Source organism: Lissotriton helveticus, chromosome 10 (genome assembly GCF_964261635.1).
Source record: "Lissotriton helveticus chromosome 10, aLisHel1.1, whole genome shotgun sequence".
Taxonomy (NCBI): Eukaryota; Metazoa; Chordata; class Amphibia; order Caudata; family Salamandridae; genus Lissotriton; species Lissotriton helveticus.
The window spans coordinates 806,702,478-806,727,175 of record NC_136071.1 but is presented as its reverse complement, the minus strand read 5'-3'; the positions used below and the strand labels follow the sequence as shown (position 1 = coordinate 806,727,175).

Here is a 24,698-nt window from a genome sequence, read left to right as displayed (position 1 = left end):
TGCACGTGTTTCCTTTTCGCGTTATTTTTATTTGTTGCGATGCAGTCGTACCCTCATGATGAAATAAAGAGCATAGGAGCTCAAAGGTGGCAAGTTTAAGCGCTATAACGGAACTCCGGGAAGCTGCTTGATTCAGTAATTGCAGGGGGTGTTTCTCTTTATTCACTTACATTTTAGAACTGAGCATTTTGAGGTGTACTCGGATGAGGTATTGTCTGATACAGTACATAATTTTCCTTTGAACAGGGTAATGGAAACCATGGTAGAACCTCTCCGATTCGTTTGAGAGAACACACACAAAGCGTTTCACCTCCCCCTCTGGAGAGGGCTGAAGGGTAGATGCCAAACAGATGACATAGCACCCTGGGCAGATCGCATTTAGAATTTTCAGGAGTGCTCGGCTGGTGCGCAGTAGTTGCTTCCTGAGAGTGTGTCGTGATGTGAACCCCAGACCCAGAGAAGTGCTGTGAAGGAGTGCGGAGTCTGGCAGGAGCTGCGCTGCTGCGTACGAGGGTCTCGCGAGCTGCAGGTTTGCTGTGAGGAGCAATAAATATGCTAGAAGAAAGCCTTCCACCCACTGCCAGCACGGAGGGCAGTGCATGAACCGGAGATGTCGGACTCCAAATTCTGGACTCTCCTGTCCAACTTTACTCTCCCTCGGAGGAGGAACCCGCTGCGCAGGACCCAGAGGTACGCTCGGCTCACCTGTGCAGCTGCTCTGCGTGCTTCTCTTGCGCTGGACTTTTGGCATTGTTTCAGGTTTGCACGTCCGATCTGAGTGCAACAGAGATGTGTACAATACTACAAGCAAAGCCATCTTTACGCGTGTACACATATAATGTATTATTTATTGCTAGTAAGACATCACAGGAAATGGGTTTGGCCACATTTGTGTTTTCCTCTAGACGTACACATCTATTTAGGGTATTTATACTCCGCGCTAAATTGCCTTAATTTACTCCGCGCTAAATTGCCTTCATTTAAACACTTGGGGTGCATTCCACCCCAGCAAAGCTCCTTACACGACTGGTTCCTGAAAGCACAGATCAAGGACCTGCTTGTCTTTTTATTGTCACTGCCACTGAGTGAGAGCAGATGGCAGCGTTGGTACCCTTCAGTCCAAACTGTTATTGTGTATGTGCCCAGTCATAGCATGTTATAGGTGTGCCTACCTTTGCCAGTCTTGGGAAAATGCCTGACGCAGGGACTGCTTGGGCAGAAGTAGCACACGCACCTGTGTGTGCATCTACCTGGAAGCCTTGGACTCCGGATTGGTGGGCATTGGGTCGGGAGCTCATTTTGCACCCACAAGTCCTGAGCCTCTGAGGGGAGACTGTCCATGAAGAATATAATAACAAGCGTGGCAGGCTGCCGGCAGCAGGGGGAGGCGCACGCGTGCCTCGCGTGGCAGCAGGGGGGGGAGTAGGAGGGCTGTGCGATTCAGTTGCAGGAGCGATATTGCTACCATATGGCGTTGCCATTGAGGCAGTGGAATGCTTGCACGTTTTTGGCTGAAAAGCCAAAGCGATCGCTAAAGGTCTTTTTGCCTATGCAGCGCATGATCGCTGATTAGGCGAGACCTAAAGATGACCCGAAAAACTAGTCTCATTGCCCCCCTGGATTCTGAAGGGAAACTCTTAGCAAATATTTTACTATCTCATTTGCACGAATGGGCATTTGATAACAAACCTGTTCCTATCGACCAGGCTGCTCCATAAGCAAACATATTACGGCTTTAAAACTGTTAATAAAGATGTTAAAAAGACATTTATTACTGCATGTATGCTTTATTGATTATTCACAGGCCTTTGACAAAGTTAACAAGAACATACTAGGGAGGAAACTTGTAAACTGGGGCCTTAATCAAACGTTAATGCATTTCTTGATGGCTCTCCACGAAAACACATGGCTTAAAATAAGGCTTACGGGGGTTGGCGTTTATCTCTCAGATTGTGAACCACCAGTGGCGTTAGTGCCTATGTTGTTTTCTTTGTATACATCTGATCGGTCAGTGTTCTTGCACCCAAACTAGGTGCTAAGCCTATCGGCTGTCTTGCTTATGCCTACAATAATGTTCTTTTTTTGTTTACCCCAAGAGCACTTCAGTTTCAACTGACTAGGCTTTGTGAGTTTAATACATGGCTTACAGGTCAACTGTGATGGGACTAAAGTCATCTGTTTTGGCAGCAGAAAAGCTCTCTTAAGACTGATCCTTGATAACAAACTCCTAGAAGTGGTGGCATCCTATAACTACCTGGGTGTAAAAATTGATTGATAAAAAACATACCTGGGGAGGCTACCTAACTAGCAGGTAGAAGCACAACTAATCACTTGGTCACTGAAAAACTACTTCCAGATGTATGGTGGTTGGGTCATTTTCTCATCACTCACAGCACACAACAGCAAGCTTATTCTCTCTGTTGCATGTTTATATTATCTTTAACTATAAAACTGTTTCTGAGCTGGATAAACTCTATATTAACTAAGGTATTACCTGGCATGAGAAATTGGTTTGTTGGGGTGTGAGCCCTGGTCAAGCGATAACCACAATCCCTTGCAGGGCGAACCAAAAAAAATCAGTAAATTAACCTGTGCTTACCTCTGGGTAGCTTGGCACAAAAAACAGTCAAGCTTACCTTAAAGGCAATTTGGAAAGTGTTTATGCAGCACACTAACAGTAATAGAATGGAAAAACACCACAAGGAAAATCCCAAACCAATTTAGACGAATAGAGTACATTTTAATAAATTATTTGACACCAAAACAACAAAAATCCAACCAGTAGACCTATTAGAACCACAGTTATGAATTTTTAAAGTTTTTACACCTAAAAATCAAAGCACCAACCACGGACATCAAGTTGCACAAGACTGGGTCAAAAATATCTTCGAAAAATATGTCCGACTGCGATGGAAAGCAAATCGGATACAAGAAGAGCATTCAGCTCAGTCAGCGCTTACTTTCAGACTTAGAAAAAGTTTTGAGAAAAATGGTGTGAGAAGGTAAAGTTCAGCGGGGCAAGGTGCAGTTGGTGTCATAGAAGTGAGCATCGTCATTGGAGAGCCTTGAGTTGAAACCGCAGTGAAGATATCTATGTTTGAACTTAGTCTCTGAAATGTAGGTCGACAGTCTCCATCTGAAGAAGACAGAGGGCTGTAGCCGAAGACATTTCCATGAGGCCAGATACCCCTTTGGTGGCGGTCTGTTGGAAAGGATTTGCTGCTGTGGAGTAGAACGGAATGGGAGAAGCAGCAGAGTCCATCCGACCAACAATGCACCTTGGGCCAATAGATGAGTAGGTTCGTCCCGGCCTCGATCTGGTTCTCTGAGCAGTTTTTAGCTAAAAGTCCCCACTTTTGGATTTTGGCTATCTGGGCATTTTTAGCACCACATCCAAATGTCCAGAAGTGGAGTGGAACCACTTGTAGGGTCAAGACTCCCGCAGGCTGGTTAGAGTTGCGGGTTTAAGATGGAGGAAGCCTTTTGTATCCTTGTGGCTCTGAACAGGATGCCAGCAAACTAGCCCTTGGGTGTCACTATGGAGGTCGTGGGACAGTTGTGTAGTGTAGTTCCTATATTCTCAATAGGCTCTGCGCATTGGAATAATATATTCAGCATTGTAGACGTAGGACTGAGGTCGACTAGATCTCTACTGACTATATTAGACTTAAGGTTTGCCAGCTAGCTCAGAGGTCACTAGAAACTTTCTCGAATAAACGAGGAGAAGTTTAACCTCCCTGGATAGACAAGAAGGGATTAGCTTCTGACAACCATAAAACATGACAACTTTGCTCCCTCAGAATAAGAGTGTATCTCTAGAGTCGTGTGAAAACAATAGACTGCTATTTCCCTCAGTCAAGCGTGCGTACTTAGTTTCACCAGAGTGCAGAGAAAAGAGAGACGGGCATTTTCAATAAAAGGTGTTTATTTATTGAGCTGTCTTCTTTCTCATACAAGAGAAATGAATTGCCACAATTGAAATACTTAGTATAAAGTAAGGTGCGTACAATAAAAGGAGTATTATGAAATAATACTGCAAAAGCATTGATATGGTTTCTTAGCCATAAGATACTTTTAAAATAGATAAAATATATACATACAAATATACATTGACTAACGTACTCAACTGGTGCTTATAAATACGCCTACCTCGGTGTACCTGACCTAAGCCTAATACGTGGGAAGGAGTAAGTAAGTAGCAGTTTAAGTTAAGTTGGTTTTGCCAAGGAATCTGAATCAAGAATTCTCTTTAAGGGTTTAGTCAGCTCCGTACGTGGGTATTAGAAAGCAGGAGGTCTGGTATCTCTCTTTCAGGACTCGATATCCCAGTAACTCGCGAGGGTATCTGGAAACACCGGAGCTGGATTTCTCGGCAGGAGAAAAGACAGCGTCTCTCTCAGTGCGTCAAAGGGGAGGGGCGGCGTCCGTGGGCTCTCGCATCAGCTGGGCTCTCGGGCAAGTAAATAGCCGCTCTGCTCCAAACCACCGTGTGTTTGCTTAAGGCAACGTTGGTATATTTATACCTGAAAGGTGCCCGGTTTGACGTAAGGTTGGATCCTAAGACGTCAATAAAGATGTCACTAAGAACTGGCCGTTCTTAAGAGTGCTCACAGGAGTTCTAGGACGAAATCAAAACAAAAGCAATGGGGAATTCCCAGGTTGCTGGAGGTTTGGTATGTTTACAGAACTCGTTGTACTTTCTAGGAGTCTGGGGAAGTAGCCTTGCTTAATTTAGGCAGCATGGGCTATGACTAAATATGGATATGATTCTTATGCCTTTATAAGGATATTATTTATTATAACCACATAAGGGCATAAATCAGGAATATCGAATTAGGGACCTAGATAGAACTACAACACCCACTCCACGATCTAATGTCCCTCATTACTTAAAACTAAGCAATAGTAAACATATAATGGTGCATGTGTTTTCAAACCCACCCCAAAATAAATAAATTTGCATATTGAAATGGTATATGGTAATACACGAAAATGAGTATTGGTACTGTACGCTTTTCAAGCAGTGGTATCATTCAGTTAAAAAATGCATATATATATCAGCTGAATGAATTGCGAAAATTTACACATGAAATGGCTCTTAATACAGAAAAGAAGGTCGAGACTATTCCATCACATAATAATACAAATTCTGTACATGTGCTAGAGGCTGAGGTAATATATTGTCTCTAGAGTTCCTAAAATAGAAGCTTTGTTCTCTAAGAATAGTTCTACTTTAAGCAGAGTACGTGTGCCAGAAAAAGGTAAATATTTTGGAAGGGGAAAAAAATAATTTCGCTTTCAATGGGGAAAAAAAATAGTTCCAAATGTTTTCAGTAGCTTTTGTTTATCAAAGCTGAAGGCTGAATTCAGAGTTCAGGGAACGCTGTGTGCTCGTTGCTTAAAAGTTATTCTTTTTGTTCAGGGGAAAACATCATTTCAGACAGACTCTCAAAAAATTAGTCTACGGCTTCAGGTGAAAGTTCGACCAAGTTTGAAAATGCCGCAACAGTACAGTCGTGAGAATGATTGCTATCATCGATGTCAGGATCAGCAATGCTCACAGAAGGTCGTACCTGGGTGATGCTGCTCTCACCTTGTACTTCACTACCCCCTAATCGTAGTGGTGAAGTCTCAACGAATGCCGTCATCAGAATGGGTAGCCGCTGGGGACAACATGATGCATGAGCCGTTACAGGACTTAGCAAAGTATCTGTATCCAATGGTAGTGTGAGACAGACGTCCAACACGCATTCTTCTCCGCATAGCATACATCGAAGCACAGGTAAGATGCAATTCTGCCAGATGGGTCTGAATGAAAGAAACCAGGTCATATTCAGATCTCTTAGCCGGGCTAATCCAAGGACTTTAGTTATGCGGTCCCGATAGCGTATAGCTAGGATTGTTTCTTCCTTCGTTGCTGGAGTCTTGTCTGTGACTTGGCTTGCCATATCGGAGCAAAAGGATCAAAAAATAAAATTCCTGCTACGAGTCCCAAAAGAAGTGGTAGGCTGCCAAAGACAGAATGGACAAAATTAGGAAAAATGCCCAGAACTGTTTCGAAGGGTGTTAACAGTCCCGAAAAAATTGTCTTCAATACATGTGGGATGCCACTGATATTTGACATATTTAGGATTTGGCTTAGCATTTCTATGAAATGCACGGGGAAATTTGTTGATAAAAGGGTATGTATCTCTGCCGTTGTCCTTGCAACTTGCAGATCCTTCGTTTCTTTTGATGACGTTAAGGGCACAGTTGTCTGTAAAAGAACAGACTTTATTCTGCTTAAAGTATCAATTCGAATAGAAGAGATATTCAAAGAAGGCCAAATTGTTGCCTCCGTATCTGGAGTGCTGTTTGGATGCAATACTTGCATACAGCAAGTGACCATGGAACTCACGCTGACGAGATAGGCTTTCCCTGGCACCATGCCACAACAGCTGTGGTCATTTATTAGAATATAACTCCTGTTAGAAAGTTGTCTAAAGAATGGCTCTATTTGTGTTGCAGGTGTGCCGTGCTGGTGACATGAACGGTTATTTGAAGTCCCCTCACAGGCCCCATGCAGGTTAATACCTTGACACAGAAGTATACCCCTCCGTGATCTTTTACAATTTTTACCACTAAGAAATACAATCTGTTTCTTTTCACTGTAACATGTGTGTGTATAAGGTAATTTCCATGATGACTTGATGTACCCTTTACCCAACCTTTCATACTGGCCTGCTGGTATATACTCTTAGCAGTATTTAAATTGGAAAGTTGTAATCGGAATTGTGATTATTCAGTGTATTATCTATTCAATGACAGGTCTTTCTGACATTGTCAATGGTAATCTCTCAAGTTTTTCAATGCTCAGAATCGTATAGTCTGCTCCTTTTTGTGCCAAACTGATTTGTTTATCAGTAAGGTTAAAGATAGAGAATAAGGACGTTGTGTTGATTAAACGCCATGGTACGTAGCCTGAACGCAGATTTTGCAACGTCCAGCCAAGCTGTACAATAGAACGTAATTGGGACTGACCGTGTTGTAACATTAGTAAGTCCTGCTCTATTATATCAATAGCAGATGATACAATACTGTCCAGTGAATATATTCTGGAGGACAGAGTCATTAACCCATTGTCCACAACAGAAAGTGATTTTTCCAAATTAATACGATCAATTTCTCGTATTTTTTCTGCTGTTTCAATTTGCATTACTTTCCAAGCTTCGTTGTACGCAGCGTATATACCGGCCGCTATGAAACGTTTTTGACGCTGTTTGCGTGGTCCCATCATGAAATCACGCAAGTCAGCACCTTCTTTAAGTAAAGTCAAGTGTTGCTTAATTTCAGCCAGTGTGGTTTTCTGTAGCCATTCGAGGCAGAGTTTCCCTACACTGTATGTTGTGACCTTCCCTGGATGTTCTCTCTTGGAGTATCTTGGGTCTGGCCTGGTCATTTTTAACCCTTGTATTTTGTTCAGGAATCTATCTTGACAGTTATTTGTGTCTTTGGGCCAGATCAACCATTTTTTCCAATCAGGATGTGTTCTGTTTTGGTTTAAAATTTTAGGTACGTCTATATCCATGTCTGTAGTGCTATTATCATCAGGTATGGGCTTTGGAATAGACGATTTGTTTAAGTCTTTAATTTTGGCTAGGCCAAGACAGGTTGTTTGTTGAATGGTGTCATTCAAGAATATTATTTGTTCTGGGATCATGCAGGCTCGAAATAATGCTTCTAAACCTTGTACCTGCCAATCTTTTGTACCCCAGATGGTTTTTTAGGTCTCGTGACCTTTAAATGCGCGCAAGCGCATTGAGGGAGCGAGAATTCAAGTGCTCAAAACAATCGTGAAACCAAGGGTTTCGTTCGTGCGGTTTTCTTGAAGTTCACGTGAATCACGTGAGCAAACAAGCACGCGCGTTCACGGCCGCACAGCACATCAAAGGGCTTCGCCCAGCGTGCGCTCTGCGGCTTCTCCTCCCCTAATTAGCAGCTTCTCCCATGTCTCTCCGGCTTCCCTCCGGCCATTTGCCACACTCCTTGCCTCTGTCTTGCCTCCCCCTCCATTCTCCTCCCCTCGCTCGCATTCCCGCCCCCCCACCAGGCTCTGCTGGCCGTACTTTCAGTTTCCCGGCCGCGTTACTTGCAGCTTTGCACTGCATCTCCCCGTGTTGAACATAATCACCGTCTTTCTTTGTTTCCTGCTAAAATACATTTCAACTCCCCTCGGCAGCCTTCGTTTGCTATAGTGCGAACAGCTGCTGTGCAACAGGGGATTCTCTATATTTATTTTGCACTACTGGTCTGCTATAAAAATCCCCTTCAGCACATTAATATCTAGTTACATTTGCTCTTCTTGCTCACGCAGAGCTGGGCTTCTTTAATTGCGCGAATACATAACAAATGACGTCGAAGTGGAGACCCACAGAAACCACTAGGTGGCGCACTTGCCAAACCTCTAAAGCTCTCGACCTGCATTCCCATGCATGATATGACAGAGCGCTTACACAGCTTTTTGAAAACAATGACCTAATTCTAACAAATATAAACTCAGGGGTGTGGACAAACATTTGCAGCGAGTAGATTCCCCTCCAGCCTTCGTAACATGACCGGCTAAAGAAATCGTCATAAAGACAAAAGCACTCAAGACTTCATTCAGTCACACAGCTCCTAAGATATCGGGTTTTCGCCACGGGGCACCAAACCCCTTACTAATTACGTCAGAAGCTTGCCCTAGATGTTTTTACTTGTTGGCCACGTCCACTTTACATACACTGAGAGTTCTGCAGCGCGCTTGGTATGAATAGAAAACAGGCTTCTGTTTCATGCCCGAAAACAATGTCAACTGGCAATGAACCTAAAACGTGCTAAGGCCAACTGGGGCCAAAGACAAGGACCTCATGTAGAAACAAGCACTGGCGTTGCCAATAGGTCTCGCATTAGGAAAGTTTGTCATTTACAATACCAATAGGTTAAACTTTCCTAATGCGAGACCTATTGGCAACGCCAGTGCTTGTGTTTCAATGTTGTTCTTCCAGAATTCAAACCAAATGTAATCCTTTTTTCATAAAATGTTTCAGAATAGATCAATTTAGTATTTGTCAGCATTGTTTTTACCCCTGTCTTATTTAACAGTTTGAAATAAAACGTTTCTGCATCACTTGTGTTAAACCCTGAGAAGTATGGGAATTACTCATAAAATGTTTTCGAACTGCTTTTCGGTGGAGTTGCACAATGTTCCCATTGATTATAATTAAAAACATTTCTAGGCTGAGCATATTTATGCAAATAGTGATGTGCAAAGTGATTATAACAATACATTTCTTCATAGTTTGATGAACCCTGTAAGTAATCATGTTCTGTAAATTTTGCTGACATTACTAAAACTGACATCATATCATTAATACTTTCAAAGTTCCAATCATCAGAGAATGTACTCTGTTTTACAAAGTCACTTAATGAAACCTTGAACTGATGTGGATATTTCAAGAGCTCAACCGGGCCATAGATTTCATAATCTGTTTTGTCCCATGCTACCCCACCGGGTATTAGATTGGCTGTGACATTCACTGATGATAGTTCTCTTTTCTCGATGTGAGATGACTTGTGAGGCTTTAGGACCAAGTTGATGTTCTGACTTGCTGTGTCCATTGTACTGTATTTTCCTGCAATGAATTTTCCCAAACAAAGAACCATGATGAGCCAAAGCAGGAGGAAAAGTACACCCAACACAATCCAAAATTCAATCCATGGAGAAATCGGATAGGTTTCTTTGAGTTGATGTAGAAGTTCAGATACTTTGTCTTTAAAAGTTTTTATTGCTGGCGTTTCTTCCGGTTCCATTGGATCTTCAGAAAAGTTATCGAAATTGATGAAGTAGCCACATGCAGTTCTGTCAATTGTTGGAATTGCTTCCGAATTTTCATTTGCTTTTGGATTTTTCTTTGTTTCACTAGCATAGTCTGAGGCTACATCGTTGTAGTTTGGTGTTTCTTGACGAACTGTTGCAATTTGGGTTTCAAGAGGCACAAGTTCCATGGCATTGTTGCATAGTCCTTTTTTATTCACTGCAGGTTTATCGAATGTGATTAGTCTCTCAGTTTGAACCTCTTGTATTGTAGCAAGTTTTCGTACTCTATTTCTTGGGAGTCCACTGGGCCTACTACTTATTATTGGCCACATGATTGTGGTTTTACCAGGTCGATGGATACAACTCGGTTCTCCTTTTTACCAGCAAGGGGCGGTAGTACAACTGATCTTGTTCCGCTGACAGCTAAGACAGGTACTGCTTTTCTGTAAGAAGGCCCAAATTCCTTCTTCACCGCGATCTTCTCTCTGACCAGATCCCCAATCTTTGGAATCCAGGCAGGCCTTGCTGGGACAGGTGGTTTATCTTCAGTGGCTGTTGGCTGCTGTTTTAACTTTACGTTGCTCAGACCTTTTCTTGTTTCATTTAAGTCCTGTAAAATAGACAAACGATCTTTGATATCAAAGCATTTTTCTTCTACCACTGAAGTCTTGACTATCAAGGTCCTGAATATGCATTCTAGTCCCGAACAATAGTTTGTACGGACTGAAACCTTTCAGAGAATTTCTTGGCAGATTATTAAGACTACGTTGGACACTTGTTAAATGTTGGATCCACCCATCACCCGAACCTAATACCCTCGCCGTTATAGATTGCTTTATGTCCCGGTTTTTTCTTTCCACTATCCCATTTCCCTCAGGATGGAAGGGACAAGAGTACCACAATGCAATACCCATGCTGGTCATGGCCTCCTTATCAGCTTGAGAGCTAAAAGCAGGACCCTGGTCAGAATGTAGCGTGCCGATAAAGACTCGCAAATCATTTATAACAGTTCTGGTGTCAGCCGAGCGCTGGGGCCACATCCAAATGAATCTCGTGCAGGAATCCACTGCGACCATGATATATTTATAGTTGCCATCCCTTTGTAAGGGACCACAGTGGTCTAGGTAAACACATGCTAATGGTTTATCTGAGATTAGAAGGGGCGTCTGTGCTGGTCGTTTCACTTTTGATACTTTCATTCTTTGGCATATTTCACATTCTAGAACATAGTTCCTAGTTTGTTTTCACATGCGTGGCCACCAAAATCTCTGTTTTAATAACGATATTGTGACGGAAACGCCAGCATGTGCAGAAGCCAACCCTTCATGTGCCGCTGTAATTAGTCCTAACCTGTGTTCCATGTTTGGAATTGCCCTATCCCCCACTCCAGGGATTCGAGCAAATGGAACATTATTCGCATCAGTTATGTATGAGTACTTTACTGGAAAGCCTTTTCGGGAGTGATTTTATATCATCTTTTACCGTAGCACTGACAGCTTGCATTATATCGCTGTCTATTTTTGGTTTTGACCGGGTGATAGCAGCTACGGAAGCCGTTTGCACAGCTGCCTTCGCGGCCTCATCAGCCAATGAATTCCCCGCAACGTAAACGCCATCACGTTGATGACTCAGTTTATGTATCACGTGAGTCTTTTGTAGTTCTTTCTGTAAAAGAACTACTTGTTCCCAAAGCGTTTTATGCTTGATTGTGCCACCTTTTGCATCTTTGAAACCGTTTTGAACCCAGTTCTGCAAGTATTCATTATAAGACTGAACGCAGTAATATGAATCGCACTATTCGTGTGGGGAATTCGCGATCGGTATTTTCAAGCGCCATCTTAAATGCTAGTAGTTCAGCTCGCTGAGCTGTACAGTCTCCTAGAGATTGTGTTTTAGTGACCAGTGGTCTAAATTTTCCTTCGTGCCAACGACCTTTAACAATCGCGCACGCAGCACTGTAAGCTTGTTTACCCCCAACTGCGGGTTGTGCTTATCCATCTGTATATATTATACAGGCGTAATGTTGTAGAGGCAGAATTTTGACTGGCAGAGGATATTCTTTTTCATATGTTATTTATTTATTTATTTTATTTATTTATAAAAAAATTTATAGCGCAAACTTGATCCCGAAGGATATCAGAGCGCTTTACAATTTCAGGCAAAGGTATCAAATTTACTGCTGTTGTATTATTGTTCTGACCCTTGATGTTAGCATGATGACTGAACTGCATCTAGTTAAAAAGACCATACCCTTTATAACTGGAGGAACATACAGGGATCCCTCCGGTTGCAGCTGCTTAATTTGGGGTACATGGGCACACAATCGGTTACTCTCGCCTGCCGTATGGGCCAAATAAGTATAACCCAGATTTTTTTACTGCTTTATGAGGAGCTATAATTAAGATGGGATCCACTCACATCATATGGGATCCACTCACATCATATTGCCCTACGTTCCTCCCTAGACAGGTCCAATCCTCTCCCATAGAACTATAACAACACACAGGATGTCCTCTCGCAATTATTTCTTGACCCCGGGCTTCTAGATGCGTGGCGGTATGCCCACCCATCCACCAGAGAGGGCACTTTTTACCTAACCTGGTCACGCTTGGATTATTGGGTGTGTTCTAGAGGGGTTAGCACTTGGATACATTTGGTTGAGCACATGGCTCGTACGTACTCTGACCATGCACCTGTGAGCCCAGTGATCACGCCACACTTATTTAATAACGACCCCACGGTGTTGGAGACTTGTACCAGGGGCACTATTGGATGCGGTTTTTCAGGCAGAGATGGGTGAAGAGATAGCGGGCTTTTTTGCTAGAAATAAGGGCTTGGTTACGTGTGTGGATACGGTCTGGGAGGCTTTCAAAGTCAGTATGCGTGGCACATGCATGTCCAAGAGCTTTGGGGGTGTTACGGGATTTAAGAAAAAATCTGCGTGCTCTAGGAATTGAAATTAAGAAACTAGAACTCAGCATGTGGAGCGAGACGTCGGGCGTCCAAAGGCCACCCCTGCGAGAAAAAATAGCAGACTACACCTCTACAGCGGATCGGGAAGCCAAATTTCGGGGAAAGTACTTTATGGCCAAAGATCTATTTGAAGGAAAGAAACACAAGTACTAAAACCTTCCTCCTTCACATATTGATATGCAGCAGGGGGTCATTCTGGGTGAAGATCTGAAATTTTAAAATCAGATAGACAACATCTACATAAGCTGCCTACATCAATGCTCTTAGCTTCCAAATTTAATGCCACTGTTCTCTTAACATCGTGTAGCAGTCAAAATTAGTTAAACAATTTACACCCAGGGTGACTAGGACGCTACCTTGTATGTCACACATCATAAGAATACTTTAGCCCCGTTGTAGTTAGTGCGGCATGCTGGAGCTAAGCTACTTGAACTATTATAGCTGACAAAGTGGATCCGCAAGTTAAATGCAGGGGCAGCCGGCACGAATTGGGGGTGATGGGACAGCATAGGGGGGAGGGAGGGTTTGAGGGGATGGGGATAGGGGGAGCAGGAGTGGGGGAGAAAAAACAGCCACCTTATCGCCGTGTCTCACCTCCATGTCAGCCGTAACAGGAAGCACCCAAGCACCTAAGCCAATCACAACACAGCGTTTTGATTGGTCTGAGCACAGTGGTTCGGAGTTTAAATGGGAACTGGGAACCTAGGTATGTTCTTCACCCAAGCTGTAATTCAGCCTGGGTGGAGAACATGCAAAGTGCGCATGACCGTTTGGCCAGCCCGAGACGGCCAGCCAAACATTCATGTGCACTTTACAGAGTGCCAACCACTCCTCCCCTGCTCCGTCAGCAGCCCCACCAAGCTTGCAGAAGGAAAAAATAAAATGACAACATCAAGTTATCGTTTTATTTTTCTTTATTTGCACACCTGCAAAGCAGTGGGTTGACGCGCCTCGGCCTTAGTGGAGGAGCCATCCTGATTAAATGTTTACCACCGAGCTGTGCTGCTATCGGCAGGTCAGACGTTTGTATTTCAGTAAGGTCAACTCAAGCGATTCATTCTGGTTAATTGTATGTCATTAAAAAAGTAAAATTAACTCATATTACAGTGCTTATAAATGGCAGAAGTGGGACATATTGTACTAAAAAAAACAAGCTATTATCAAAAGAAGGGACCATGCCTTTCATGCACAGTCATAACTGACCAGGTAAAGATGGTATTTTAGAGTTCACATGTCAGCATGGCTTAACTCCACTGTGTCTAGTAAGGCATGTGCTAAAAGAAACTGGAGCTAACCAAAATCAAGTGCAGATCCCTTGTTGGAAGATAACTTTCAGCTGCAAAGTATTGGAATAACTTGCTGTGTGGAATTTGGGTAAGCCAACCACTGCTGCCATTTAGAAAACACCTGAAGAAGTGAGTGCAGGAGAATAGACCACTGTAAAGAGATCTGTTGGTATAGAATGCTATATACATTTACTGTGATCTGAGGTGCTTATAATAAGCTTCTCCTATTCAGCTCCAGGATGACCAGGCTTGGCAGTTCGGGCAGGGCTGTTCCCATGCGGAGCAGGGTCAAGACTGATTTGCCTATGGCTTGATCTAAACTGGGGTGGCATGGTGAGCAAAAGAACAATGGATTTAACCCAGATCTTTTGACTGGGGGTGAATGTTTGATTTGTTCGGCATTCGGTCCATCATTTGTGTGTCTTTTGCTTTCTCGCCCTAAGTGCGCCGGGTATGAAAAGCTGTGGGTCCCGGGCTGACCGTGATAAGGGGTGATACCCTGGTCCCAGGATGCTTGTTTCTGGTCCAGGAAGGACCTGGCTTGGCCGTTAGGATCGGACTGTTTCCATGAGGAACAGGGTCACGACTAATCTGCATATGGCTTGGTCTAAAATGGGGTGTCATGGTGAGCAAAAGAACAATGGATTTAACCCAGATCTCTTGACTGGGGGTGAATGTCCGATTTGTTCCACATTCCGCCTAACATTTGTGTCTCTTTTGCTTTTTTGCTCTAGATGTGCCAGGTATGCCCAGACATGGGTCCTGGGGACACTGTGCCACTGGATTCAAGCTAGACTGGCTGATAAGGGGCGATACCTTGGTCTCAGGATGCTTGTTTCTGGTCCAGGGAGGACCTGGCTTGGCCGTTCGGGCTAGACTGTTCCCATGAGGTGCAGGGTCACAACTGATTTGCATAAGGCTTGGTCCAAACTGGGGTGGCATGGTGAACAAAAGAACAATGGACTTAACCCAGATCTCTTGACTGGGGGTAAATGTTTGATTTTTGATCTTTCAGTTTTTTCATTTCCGGGTCAAAATAGTATTTCACGTCTACTGCAGCAAGAGAATTTTCCCATTGTATCCATTTTGGATCTAATGCCACTTTAGTCAAATTGCGTGGGCTTGTTAATGCCTCAAAGGCTGATTCTGCTGTTAAAACAGTTATCCTTTTGCCTTGTGATTGGGCTCTTTCTTTTGCTACAGCAATTTGAACCGCATTTACAATATTTTCTGTAAGACTGAATGTTTTTTCAGCTTGTGTGTACAAGTGTGATTTGTAAGCTATTGGTACCGTTTCTCCCTCATTAGAGGTCAGGTACGTGAATCCGCATCTTCCTGGGATGACTCTGATTACAAGGTTGCGTATGTTTTCGCGAGTTTGTAATTTAGTTTTAGCTAACATGTCTTTGCAATGATCTCGAAATATCTGTATGTTTCTGAGTCCAATTGATTGGTTTGAAATCAGGTTTTATTAATTCATAGAGAGGTTTAACCCTCTCTGCATAATATAGAATGTATGTTCTTCCGAAATTCAGGAAGCCTAGTATTGATTGTAAGTTCTTCAGCGTTTTAGGTGCTTGGAGTACAGCGCACTTCTCTAAGAAGTTGTCTGCTAGGCTCTTGCCTTCACTTGATAATTCATATCCTGAAAACAGGACAGTTCGATGGGCAATTCGTGACTTTTTAAAGTTGAATTTGTAACCCTCAGCTGCAAACCCAAGTATTATGGTGTTCACTCTTTTCAAGTGAGTATCCAGGTCATCATCTGTGAGATAGATGTCATTGACATAAGATAATGCTTCATCATCATATATTTGTAGTAACTCTGTTACTCTTGCTGAGAATAATCCTGGACTATTCTTGAATCCCTGTCTGAGTCGACAGAAGTGTTTTTGCGACCCCATTATTGAGAACGCTGTCAAATACCTGCTCTCAGGTGCAATGTTTTGACAAAAGAACCCATTAGAGATGTCTAATGTCGATATGTATTTTTTGCGCACGATGTTATTCATTAGTGCTGCACTGTGTGAGTTTTGTACTGCAAATGTTTTGCAACATGAGTTAAGATGTCTGTAGTCCAAAACTAGACGATATGAATTGTCTGGTTTGGAGACAGGAAACAAAGGATTGTTCATTTGAGAGGTGCATGTTTCAATCACCCCCTGGTATTCAAGTTGATATATGATCTCCCTGACTTGCTTTTTAGCATCTAGCTTAATTGGATACTACCTTTGTGCAGTGGGTTGACATTTTAACTGGATTTTGTGAGGAGGAGAGTCCTCATCCCATCCTACATGATTTTTGTATAATGCAGGAGATTGAGCTATTGCCCATTTTCTTGCATATGTATATTTTCTATGTTTTGGAATATGATTTGAGAAGGCAGGCATAATCATTTCTTCGCCATGAGGGCACTCCCTGACAAACTCTGGTGGCCAGTCTTTCTCAGCTAAATGGATGTCCTAGCCTTTTGAAAGATTATCCCAAAAGAGACCCCTTACTTTCCTAGTCTTGTCCCCCTCTATACGCAGTGTTATCTCGTATATTTTATGAGGTTTGCTAACTCTGGTATCTGCAGTTTCCACCTGAATGTATTCATTCGTGTCCACTGTCTCCAGAAGATTCATCAAGATCTTGCGAGCTATGGTTACTTCTGCTGCGCTGTCTAGCATTGTCTGGGCCCACTCTCCGTTTTTCAGTTGTGTCCTCAGTATCCTCGGCATGTTTAATTATTTTAATACTGACTACCTTCTTTCTTGGAAATTGTAATTTCTTACTTTGTTGAGCAGGTTCCTTGTCTTTGGACTTGACGTGCTCTTCCTTGTGTTCTGACCGTCCTCTTCTTTCCGATTTCTGCGAGGAAGTCTGAAAAGATCGAGAGGGACGTGTATCAATATCTTGATATCTATCAGGTTTCCTTAAATTATCCCTATATCTAAGGTTGTATCATTTCTCAGAGGGCTCCCTCTGGGGAGACTTGTTTCCTGGTCAGGAGACCTTTCTCTTCGTTGAGGAGACTTTCCTCTGGACTGGAATCTTTTTTCTTTGGGAGTGGATTGTTTATTTCCATCGCAACTCTTTTTTGGAGTGTTCAGATTATTTTTAATACAGATTTTTTCAGGATTTTCAGTTAGTTGGGGTTTTACTGGTTTCCCACCCAAACTATATTTACCTAGTTCTTCATAGGATTTTTCTATGATTCTGGCAAGTTCAAATGGCTGTTCTGGTATATCTGTTTCTTTCAATTTCTGGCGGATCGCCACAGATGCTGCTTCTCCTTTTATGTTGGCTAATAATATAGCCGAGACCTACTTGAAGTCTTTTAGTAATTTCATACCCAGAGTTAAAACAGGTTCTGGACCGTATTCATTTTGAATCTGTCTTAGTACATCTGGTATTACCGCCATGGACGGAACACCATGTTTTTTTGTGTAAATGGAAGCAAAGACTTTGCCCCAAGTGTCACAGTCCTCCACATGTGGTGCGATCCCCATTGAAAGACAGATAGTCAGAATTCTGTGTTTCTCAGTAGGTGTAGTATCAGGAAATACTGCCTCTATTTGAGTGATTTTTTGTGCTAACCAGAATGGAATTTCTTCCTGTTTTGCGGGTGTTTTACCAAGACAGGATTGTATGTTCTGTGGTGTTATTTTGTTTGTGTTCCCCTGATGAGGGGTCAGCTGTGGAATGTTAATTGCTGGTTGGACCGTTGTAGTCTGCATTACATATTGGATTAATTGTCTATGTATTTTAATCAGTTGTTTTAGCTGGGCTAAAAGTTCTGGTACTAACATTTTATCAATGTCTGGATGTGGTGTGTAGCTGGCTAGAACCGGCCACGTGGCTCCTGGTCTACCTAGTGGACCGAGCCTGGTGATGTGATTATGTTTTAGGGTGCCTTTAAACCAGAGCAGGTGCTCTTAGTAATTTAATGGGATTTCAATCTCCTGGAAAGGAGTGTATACATCCGGAGGTTCCTCTATTTTGTAATAGTGGAATTCGTGTGTTACAGCGTTTGCTGCTGGAAAGTTTATCCATGAATAGAATAACTCTGTCTGCCGATATTCATGGGCCTCTATCACGAATATGACTATACCACCTCGTGATGTCAGTCCATTTTCTATAAGTTTAAGAGTTATAGTTTTTCTTATGTTGACCAGAATGATTATAACACTCAGGTCATTTTCTTGGAGACTTGTGTCATCCGCTAGGAGTCGAGCTGCTATTGTAGCTGCCTCCCTTTCTTCGTCACTTTCCGTCATTTTTACTAACAGAAAGGTTTTTGTTGCAGATCAAGTTTCAAGGAAACAAAGATTAAGTGCATAATATTTTGGAACACTGTATCCTTCAACGTTGACAAAACCAAAAACTTTACATAGGAATCTCTTCCTACTAAGTTCCGGCGGATTTTAACCTTTTACCCACTCCAGACGTCTTTTGGAGTATTTACGGGAAAAAGGGTCTGTGTGAAAAAGCACGACTGAGTTACTCTAACGTCTTGCGTTAGATTATCGCCTTACCAAACGTTGGGCGCCATGTAGTGTAGTTCCTATATTCCCAATAGGCTCTGCGCATTGGAATAATATATTCAGCAGTGTAGACGTAGGACTGAGGTCGACTAGGTCTCTACTGACTATATTAGACTTAAGGTTTGCCAGCTAGCTCAGAGGTCACTAGAAACTTTCTCGAATAAACGAGGAGGAGTTTAACCTCCCTGGATAGACAAGAAGGTATTAGCTTCTGACAACCATAAAACATGACAACTTTACTCCCTCAGAATAAGAGTGTATCTCTAGAGTCGTGTGAAAACAATAGACTGCTATTTCACTCAGTCAAGTGTGCGTACGTAGTTTCACCAGAGTGCAGAGAAAAGAGAGACGGGCGTTTTCAATAAAAGGTGTTTATTTATTGAGCAGTCTTCTTTCTCATACAAGAGAAATGAATTGCCACAATTGCAATACTTAGTATAAAGTAAAGTGCGTACAGTAAAAGGAGTATTATGAAATAATACTGCAAAAGTATTGATATGGTTTCTTAGCCATAAGATACTTTTAACATAGATAAAATATATACATACAAATATACATTGACTAACGTACTCAACTGGTGCTTCTAAATACGCCTACCCCGGTGTACCTGACCTAAGCCTAATACGTGGGAAGGAGTAAGTAAGTAGCAGTTTAAGTTAAGTTGGTTTTGCCAAGGAATCTGAATCAAGAATTCTCTTTAAGGGTTTAGTCAGCTCCGTACCTGGGTATTAGAAAGCAAGAGGTCTGGTATCTCTCTTTCAGGACTCGATATCCCAGTAACCCGCGAGGGTATCTGGAAACACCGGAGCTGGATTTCTCGGCAGGAGAAAAGACAGCGTCTCTCTCAGTGCGTCAAATGGGAGGGGCGGCGTCCGTGGGCTCTCGCATCAGCTGGGCTCTCGGGCAAGTAGATAGCCGCTCTGCTCCAAACCACTGTGTGTTTGTTTAAGGCAACGTTGGTATATTTATACCTGAAAGGTGCCGGGTTTGACGTAAGGTTGGACATAAGACATCAATAAAGATGTCACTAAGAACTGGCCGTTCTTTAGAGTGCTCACAGGAGTTCTAGGACGAAATCAAAACAAAAGCAATGGGGAATTCCCAGGTTGCTGGAGGTTTGGTTTGTTTACAGAACTCGTTGTACTTTCTAGGAGCCTGGGGAAGTAGCCTTGCTTAATTTGGGCAGCATGGGCTATGACTAAATATGGATATGATTCTTATGCCTTTATAAGGATATTATTTATTATAACCACATAAGGGCATAAATCAGGAATATCGAATTAGGGTCCTAGATAGAACTACAACAGTTGAAAATTCAGTCCTTGTACCCAGGCAGAAGGTAGCAGAGCAGCAGGGCAGCAGTCCAGCAGAGTGGCCGTCCCTCCAACTGCACAGCAGTCCTACTTTCTGGCAGAGTATCCGCAGGTCCAGAAGTGTACTGAAGAGTGTGTGTCTGAGGTCTCACATTTATACCCTGTGCTCTGTATCTGAAAGGCTGGAGAAGCTTCTAGACAGTGGCTTTGAAGTGCATGGAATTTCCTGCTTCCAAGCTGACTTCAGAAACAATGTGAGGCTGTTAGACCTTTTATGTGAAGGCAGAGCACAAACTATTCAGTTGTAAGTGGGCTGTGCTCAGCTCCGCCTTCCTTCATGCCAGCAGATTGTCCATTTATGCTCATGTAATTATTTTATTGTGTCTGTGTCTGGGAAGAATTCACAAAGAGTCCAATTTCTAGTCTGGCGGTCCATAGACTGCCAGACTCATGGGGGTACGGTGTTGGTTCCCTTGCGGTGTTGCGACGATCAGGAGAACGCAATATGCTGTCTTGCCAAGGATGTTACAAGTTTCTTCTCCGCCGGCGGTGTTATAGATGTTCTTACTCTATGAACACCGTGGTGGAGAGGAAACCGGAGGAGCCCTGCAGAGCCCTCTGTGCCTCCTCCGCATGGGGATGCACCCAGGGGGAGCACAACATGTGCCCCCTTCTTTGCCTGTGCCCCAGTTCCTGTACGGCATGGATTGTTTACTCCATGCTGTGCAAGAACTGTTGTTTGCATTCCCATTGCTGCACCCTTTTTCAGAGGCACTGCCGTGGGAATGCCCAAAGCCAGCCTGCCAGACAGGAGGAAACTCCTAATCTGGCAGGTGGTCTGACCACAGCATTGGCAGTGCAGCGGCAGGGCAGACCCGATCCTGCACCACCAAAGTCATAATCTGGGCCATCATCTGTCAGTTTAACCCAGTCATGTGACCCATACCATGCTGTAGGCACAAAACGGCTAAGGGTAGAAATATGCCAACTTGGTGTTTTTATTTTTTATATTGCAATCAAAAGCCCAACATTACTATTCAAGAGGATTTATCATTACAATTTCATTGACGCCAACATGATATATCCACCTGCTACCTTTGGAAATTACAGTTTCTTAAATGTAATAAGTAACCCCAAATGTTCGCTTACGGGAGGGGTAGTCCTCAAAGTAATGACTGACTAACTTAGGAGTTTTATACTATCAGGACATGTAAACTTTAAAAGTACATGTCCGACCTTTTAATTACACAGGACCCAGCCAATGGGCTAGCTAGAGCCTACCTCAGGGGTGCCTTATGTGTAATAGCTGTGGAGTTTAAGGCTTGGCAAGGGATCTAAATGCCAGATGAACATGGTAGTGTAACCCCACATTCATGCTTGCTGCTGTGTCTGCCCTGGGACATGTTTTAAAGTGCTCCTTAAGTGGATGGCACAGATGATGGATTTAGGCCCAGATCTCTGTACTAGGGGGAATGTATGAAATTGTCCTGTATTCTGTCCATCAGTTGTTCCTTTTGCATTTGTCACCCAGAGTGGGACGGGAATGCCCAGACGTGGGACCCGCGCTCTCCATGCCACTGGAGTCAAGCTATCCTGGCTGATGATGGCTAAAAGCCCAAAACCAGTCCTAGGATGCTTGCTTCCAGTCCAGGGAGGACCTGGCCTGGCAGTTCGGGCTGGACTGTTCCCATTGGGGCGCAGTGTCAAGACTGATTTGCATATGGCTGGGTCCCAACTGAAATTGCATGGTGAGCAAAAAAACAATGGATTTAAGCGCAGATCTCTGTACTGGGGTGAATGTATGACATTGTTCTGCATTCTGTCCATCACTTGTTTTTTTTTTTTGCAGGGCCAATAGTGGAATTTAATTTATAGGACCTAGGTATATGGCATACCAGTCTACAAGGGACTTATAAGTACATTTAATATCCCAGTTAGGTGTATGCCAGTTAGGTGTATGCCAGTCAAACCACGTTCAGGGGAGTGAGCAAGAGCAGTTCCGCACTGGTTAGCAGTGGTAAAGTGCACAAAGCCCTAAGGCCAACAAAAACAGATTCAGCAAAAAGTGGAGGGTAAAAGGCTAAACGTTTGGGGGTGACCCTGCATAGAGGGCTAGATCCAACACATGGTCTTAGCTCCTCAACTACCCACCACAAAATGTGTTTGGAACTTTCTTCTACTTTTTTACACACCGGTCTAGTTTTAAATTGTGTGCCAGTGCATTAACACCAGGGAGGATTCGCTGAAATACGCCACATATATTGAGCATTACAGCTGTCACTAAGGTAATAAGTTAGAATAACCTACACTTCCTACTGCAGCTCTCAAGAACGCCCCGGCTGAATTTGAAGGTCAGCTCGCATCCACGGACATATAATCACTTTGACCGCAGACACTTATCTGGATACATTCAGAGTTATTTATCAGCAACTTTTGAATTCTGGGTTCAAACTAAAGTATCTGAGATTTTGCCTTCTGTATGAGCCAGATGCACAATTTAAAAGTTGTTGGAATAAGAAATGTCTGCCATTAAGATTGTGCCACCTTTGTGGTTACAAAGACAAATCTCTGGCACATATTATATGCTTATGTTCAGCCCTTTTGTCCATCAGGGAAAAGTACCTAATACTTGATTTCATTAAAGCAAACTGCAGAACATTGCACAAAGCAATAAAATATTGCTTCTCCACACACGTTCATCAATTTGTAAGAACGTTTGTAAACTTTCTGAACCTTGTTTATCACTATCTTGGCTAGCTTTTTAAATTTAGCTAACTGTGTTGTAACACCCCATTGGGGTAAATTATTGTAGTAGGTTTTACAATGGATTTCATTTACTGTTATAATTGTAGTTGCATATTTCCTATATCAGTACAAAAAATATTTCAGTCATTATGTGGAAAATTGGACTCTTTAACTATAAGGTAGATGACGTATGGAACTGTAAATCGCATATTTTAGAGGAGCCACACATGGAGACTGTCCTGCTGTTTTCCACTCTTAAAGGAGAGAAAATGGATACTCCACGGACAAAAGCAGTGCCACTCCTTTTTGGGAAGTTCTTAGTCAATAGATCCAGACGGGTGAAGGAGAAAATGTTTTAACTGTAGGTTCTTCTATGTTCTTTCAGGAACTGTGATTTACAAATGTTGAGTTTTAAAGCTTGTTTGGTAGGGTGTGCCTAATTTCAACAGAAACCATGTTCAGTATGAGGTATAGCCCATCTGGCATATAAATCAAATTTAAAGACTAACCTTTGTGTCTTGTTAGGAGAAGCCTATGTGCTTTTCTCCAATCTGAAGACATTTAAGATACTTGTGTGATTGCCTTGTGGAAGGATGATGCATGTTTCCTGAATGTTTTCTGTGTATTTTTCTGGCATTTGTGCAATGCTAGAGCGCTGCACTAAGTTGAAGTCCATATTTCCGTACCTCAGTATTTGGAGGCGTGAAAGTAGGATCCATATAGCTCCGCATGGTCAATCAATCATGCCATTTGTATAGCACACTACTCAACCCGGGAGGGTCTCAAGGCGCTTGGGGGGAGGGGTATGCTACTGCTCGAACAGCCAGGTCTTGAGTTGTTTCCTGAAGGCGAGATGGTCCTGGGTCAGCCGAAGGTGGATTGGGAGTGAGTTCCAAGTCTTGGCAGCCAGGTAAGAGAAGGATCTTCCTCCGGCGGTGGCTCTTCGGATGCGTGGTATGGCTGCGAGGGCGAGGCTGGTGGACCGTAGCTGGCGGGTGGGCGTGTAGAAGGTCAGGCGGTCGTTGAGGTACTTGGGGCCCAGGTCGTGGAGAGACTTGTGTGCGTGGGTGAAGAGCCGGAACGTGATCCTCTTGTCGACGGGGAGCCAGTGCAGGTTCCTCAGGTGGCTGGAGATGTGGCTGCGTCGGGGGACATCCAGGATGAGTCTGGCGGAGGCGTTCTGGATGCGCTGGAGTCTTTTCTGTAGCTTGGCTGTGGTTCCGGCGTAGAGGGCGTTTCCGTAGTCCAGTCGGCTGGTGACGACTGCCTGGGTGACAGTCTTCCTGGTCTCGGTCGGGATCCAGCGGAAGATCTTGCGAAGCATACGCAGGGTGTTGAAGCATGATGAGGAGACGGCGTTGACTTGTCTGGTCATCGAGAGGGAGGGGTCCAGGATGAAGCCCAGGTTGCGTGCGTGGTCGGTTGGCTTGGGTGCGGTGCCCAGGGCTGGGGGCCACCAGGAGTCGTCCCAGGCGGAGGGCGAAGATCCCAGGATGAGGACTTCCGTCTTGTCCGAGTTCAGTTTCAGGCGGCTGTCCTTCATCCACTCTGCGACGTCTTTCATCCCTTCGTGTAGGCAGGTTCTGGCGGTGTCTGGGTCTCTGGTGAGGGAGAGGATCAGCTGGGTGTCGTCGGCGTAAGAGATCGCCCATTGTAGCTCTAATTAGCGAGCACAACTAGGGCTGCTCGCTGCTAGTAAAAGAATTGTACGAAAAGCGTGACAGCTGCATTACTTTTTAATACTGTGTACTCGTTTTTATAAATTTTGCTTGGGCTTGTAATTTGGTGATTTTAATGTGCTTACCGACTCACTGACACCCCTTCACACTCTTCCAGTCTTTTCTGCTCCATCCAGCTGACTTTAGAGCCGGTGGCAGACGGGGGTGGGCGCCATCTTAGGTGGGGGTGAGGCAGCGCTCTAGTCGCGCCGGCCTCCCGCCCTCCCAGGATACTTAAACAGGGGTCTTCGGCGGCCGCGTTGCCCATTGTAGCTCTCCCTTGCGAGCACAACTAGGGC

General features: G+C 43.7%; 1 protein-coding gene across 1 annotated transcript in view; it reads left to right on the top strand.

Moving 5' to 3' along the window:
* RAB18 (RAB18, member RAS oncogene family) overlaps window positions 1-24,698 on the top strand; it is a 190,834-nt gene that overhangs the window by 45,566 nt on the left and 120,570 nt on the right. The gene's annotated exons all lie outside the window — the stretch shown is intronic.